The sequence below is a fragment of the Monopterus albus genome, unplaced genomic scaffold, assembly GCF_001952655.1.
Source record: "Monopterus albus unplaced genomic scaffold, M_albus_1.0 scaffold166.1, whole genome shotgun sequence".
In the NCBI taxonomy this organism is placed as follows: Eukaryota; Metazoa; Chordata; class Actinopteri; order Synbranchiformes; family Synbranchidae; genus Monopterus; species Monopterus albus.
Window position 1 is genome coordinate 2135226 of NW_018128046.1, and position 5000 is coordinate 2140225.

The 5000-nt window shown below is 40.5% G+C and overlaps 1 protein-coding gene across 2 annotated transcripts in view; it reads left to right on the forward strand.

Moving 5' to 3' along the window:
• bbs9 (Bardet-Biedl syndrome 9) overlaps positions 1 to 5000 on the forward strand; it is a 169688-nt gene that overhangs the window by 82861 nt on the left and 81827 nt on the right. The gene's annotated exons all lie outside the window — the stretch shown is intronic.

Consider the following 5000-nt stretch of genomic DNA (forward strand, 5'->3'; position numbering starts at 1 on the left):
TGTGCTTGCTGACAAGAATCAAATTGAAAGGCCTGCTCCTGCTTTTGCTGCTTAGCTTTTAGTGCTGCTGTTAAACAAACACATAAACTATATATACTCTTTTTCCATTAATCTGAATGTGTTGTTAGGACATCATAATACAGCTCTAATGACCAAATTCATCCTCATCACATTTAAAATTTAGGGTCTGCTATTATCACATTGTTTTTGATTTTAATTTTTTAGATAATTATGGATTGGATTGTGTGGGCTACCACTTGAGTTTAGTTGTTTTTTTTATTCTTCTTTTAATATCTGAGTAAACTGGTGACATTAAACGTATGCCATGCAGTTCCAGTTTGCAGTGTACCCACGAATATACAGATCAGTGGACACTGAAGGAAACTCTTAAACTTGGTGATTTGCAGGAAGTTTTTTTTTTTTTTAATTACTTCTTACTGAATTAGGGTTCCCTGATGGACTAGTGGCTAGGATTCAGAGCTCTTGTCACTGTGCCCTGGTTTCAGTTCAGGGTTGCATCAGGAAGGGTATCCGGCATAAAACACTTGCCAGACTTCATCCACCGGGAACAGCTGAGAGTGAATTTATTTTATAATTTTACTGAATTAATGGATGTTTGTTCATATTATAAACATATTGGTGATTTCCAGAGAATGTTGCAGTTCTTTTCTTGTGACGCCCAGCCTTTCATCTGGCACAGAGTTCAGAATTCCCCTGACATCATTACTTGACCTTTACAAACTGCAAATCACACATTTTTCTGGAAATAATCATGGGCCTCAGATGATGAATCCCTGTGGTCCTGGCAATCCACTGACCTTTTTCTCCAGTGCCACCAACTGGCCAGTTTCCACATGTGTACAGCTGTTATAGTAATTTTGGACACACTGCACCACCCTCAGTCCAGGCAATCAACATTTCGCTCAATACTTCATCATAATCTTAGAAACCTTAAAGATATTAAGATATAAAGGCGTTTTATAGTAAGTAACAATAATGAAGTCAAAGAACTGCGAGCTGGCTAACAGCCAGTAGCTGAAATCAGTATTCCCTGTTCTCTGAACTACAGAAGATTAAAGAGACAAAAGCAACATGAAAAGGCAGACATGCTGTATGTTTATGGTGATGAACTGAGCACGTTGGCTGTTTGTAGGCATGGGGTGTGAGCTGGTATCTGATCATTTGTAATGTTTAGATGAACTCCCTGAAACCCTTCCCACAGCCCTGCTTGGTATGTGTGTGTGTGTGTGTGTGTGTGTGTGTACAGGCTGCACAGGAGCAGAGACACATGCCTTACCGCTCGAGCTTTTTTGCACGTGTGTATGTGTGTGTGTTACTAAGTGAAATCTGTTACTATTACTCAGGACATGTGTTCCTGTGATAGTGAAAGCACATGTATTATTGTGTTTGTGTGTGTGAGACTTCCAGAGTGTGTGTTTGTGCTTGTATATGTAACTGTAGGTGTGCCTGTGTGTGTCTATTAGTCAGGAAACGGGCTCTGTGATTCTAGCCCTCGTGAAACTGAGACTAATTGCCACTTTAATTAAGACATGGAAACACAGAGGCTGAACACACGTGCAGCCGTCTCTAACACATTCATGTAACCCTAACGTGAACCTTTCGACTGTTTTCTTTACCTTCCCTTCTCAGGTTCTGTCACAGTGCAAACCTCTCTCACTCGATTTCCTCTCTCTTTCTCACTTTTCATGTCCTTGTACCTCACTCTCACCCTCTTATCTCACCCAGTTCCTCATAATCTGTTTTCCTTTATTTTCTCTTCATTTGATCCTACTCTCATTATTTCTCTCTCATTCTGTCTCTCTCCTCCTGTGCTGTCATCCTCCAGGGAACGAGGGATGGCTCCTGCCACGTTGCTTTTTGCCAGACAGATTGCTGTCATTTTCCACTGACACAGATAGGACATCACTGTGTGTGTGTGTGTGTGTGACCATATGTGTATTTGTGTTTGCATCTGTATATCTGTAGAGAGTGCATGTGTGGCTTGGAGTTCATCCATGCTGCTTGCTGTGGCTAACTGAGCAGGAAACATCTAATCTGTCGGCTCTGTGGAGCATCCACACACACACACACACACACACACAAAATACACAGACAAACACTCTGCAGTGCATCTCTCATCTGTCATTTTACTCCAGGATAAAACTCTGACAGCAAATCATCTCAGTTCAGTCTATCGCTTGTTGACTTTCACTCTAGTTTGACAGAATTCATTTATGCTTTTGGCTCCACGTTTCCACTTTCACTGGCCTCTCCTGCTGCTTTCAGCCCAGTCGTTAGAAAACACACAGTGCTTTTCCCTCTGCTGTCGTCACAGCTCACTGTAGCTGTTACAAAATCAGAAAATTAACACCGAAATAAACCATAGTTGTAGTTCAAGTCAGTGTTGACCTAATATTAACCATGTGCTTTAGTCGCATTGCGCAGATATTGTTGGGAAAACAATGAAAATGTTGACAGATATGTTACATCCATTCAGGCTTCCTCATGATAAAAAAAAGAAACATAATCCAAGTGGCATTCTGATAAAATCTATCTATCTATATATTCTGTTGCGGATTTGTAGTAAATAGAGGTCACTTTAGGAGACGGGTTTGAGTTCTGAGATTTTTGTCTCTAAAACTCAGTTTAGCTAATTCACTTCAGTATGGCAGCTGCAAACATGACCAGTAAGTCAGGACGCCATGACTCCAAGGTCCTGAAATCAAAGCTCAAACCTAATGTGACCCAGCTCCGCCGGGGTAGTATTTGCGCTACTACCACATGAACAGTTTAATTTATTGCAACTTGGATGCACCTTTGAAATGTTTTGCAAAACTTTGAGCCATACGAAAGACAAATGTAAGCACTCAACAACAAAATATTCCATTTCTGTGTACTACTTGTGTTCTGTGATTTGATGATGATTCGTCTTCATCCTGTTCTGCTTTCTGATTGGTTTTTCTACAAATTGCTTGTTGTAGCAACCAAACCTCATGCAGTCCATCAACTAAAATTACTACATTTAAATCACAGCCACATAGTTTGTATATATGTGTGTGTACTCTCAATCATGCGTTCCCATAGACAAGGTTTGCCCATGGTCATATGTGCATAGCTCAGTGCATTTGTGTGTGAATATACAAACATGACTTATTGTGTGTGTCTGTGTGTGGTTTGTAACTTCAGAAATCATCTAGAATGTTGGCTCTTGCTCTCTGAGTTTGCAGTAGAGTGCAGGACAGATGCATGTATGGATAGAAAGATAGAAAAGGAGGATATTTGAATCACTTTTGGAGTTTTTTCATACCACAGATTTGCAAGAATAATTTTGAACTGACAATCAAAGGAGATTTTGTAGGACTATTAAAGGATCATACCATCATCATACCATCTAAAAACACTGTCACATCTTGTTGCTGAGATATAAACCACATTTAAGTGTGTAAAATACAGAAGAATGTTCTTTTATGTGTGTTGAATAAAGTCCAGATTTTCCTCCAGACACACCAGGAGGCCGCAACCTCATCATCTTGTGTTGCAGGTTGTTTAAGGTCAGCAGCAGTTCAGCTGCTGACCGCTTGTCAGATACTGTGTGTGTGTGTGTGTGTGTGTGTGTGTGTCCAGGTTCATGTCTTATTGTGAAGGTGTGTGTCTGTGTTTTCATGCCTTCTTAAGTGTGTTTGTGCCTGTTTCTGTCTGTGTGCTCTTTTGTGTCGCTTCATATCTATGTGAAATCTCTGTGTTTGTGTCTTTATGTATGTGTGTCATCCCACATGCACATATTCTTATATAATCTCTGTGTTTGTGTCTTTATGTATGACACACATACACTGTGTGTGTGTGTGTGTGTGTGTGTGTGTCCAAGCTAAATGTATCTTTGTGTTCTCTCAGCTGGCATCAATCAGAGTGTGTTTGGAGGCGAGCTGCTGCCAACAATGGAGCCCTTCACTGGACCTGGAGCTTTTATCAATATACACACACACATGCAGGTTTTCAGTGAGCCTGAGGGGAGGGTGGCTGGGGATTGTGAGTATGTCTTGAGGGGGATGAAGTTCCTGTGTGTGTGTTACATGTTCATGCTTTGTGCATGCATCAAAAATTCATGAACTGTGTAGAGTTTGGATTTTTTTGTGCCTGTTTCAGGGTGTTTTTGTGTCTGAGCGAGGATTGGTTTTACATCTTGGGAATAGGGTTGGGCATCGTATAAAACATTTATTAATCCTTTTTAAATCCTCTTTTTAAAACATGCTATACTACTCAATGTGTCCACAGTAACTAGAGCTCTGCCTATGTAAGAAATACTCTAAAGCCAGAAAGGTTTCCCGATTTTGATCAAAAGTATTTAACTAATGTGAGTTTTCAGTCCCAAATTTCAATGCTATGGCCACATTTTGCTCAGTGCCCTAAAAGTAAATGAGGGTTGGTACTTCTTTAAAAGTCTGTTTGAGGATTAAGGACTGTTTTATATGCTTAAGATGAGGTTAATGTTATAGTAGAAGTTAAACATGGATGGTTAATGTTGAACTACGGTCCTACTAGTGTATTAACTACATGAGGGATCTCACAGGTATGGAAGTTGAGTCAACAATGCCTGGATTTGTAAAGGTGTGTGCGTGTGTGTTTTTGAGTGACATAGCACAGCTAAGACAGAGCTGGGGACTCTTTAGGGTTACCACAGAGACAAGGGGAAGTGAATTTGGGTTTTAACTCTGCTTTGATATTTGCGTGCAAGTCATCGAGGAGGCACTCGTTCTCATGTACCTATATGTTTGTAGTTTAATGTCACACAAATCAAAAGGGCTTACTTTGGCAATTGCTGCTTAACCCATACACGCACACACGTCACTTTAGAGTTTTCCATCTCCGTTTCTGCAGTATCAAATGTCGAGCACTGAATCCATTTGTCAGACAAACTGCTGGCATACGTTGGCACTCAGGCCTACAGATCACTTATTTATCTGAACACATGCTCGTCCATTAGTCCCAGATCTGCTTTCACC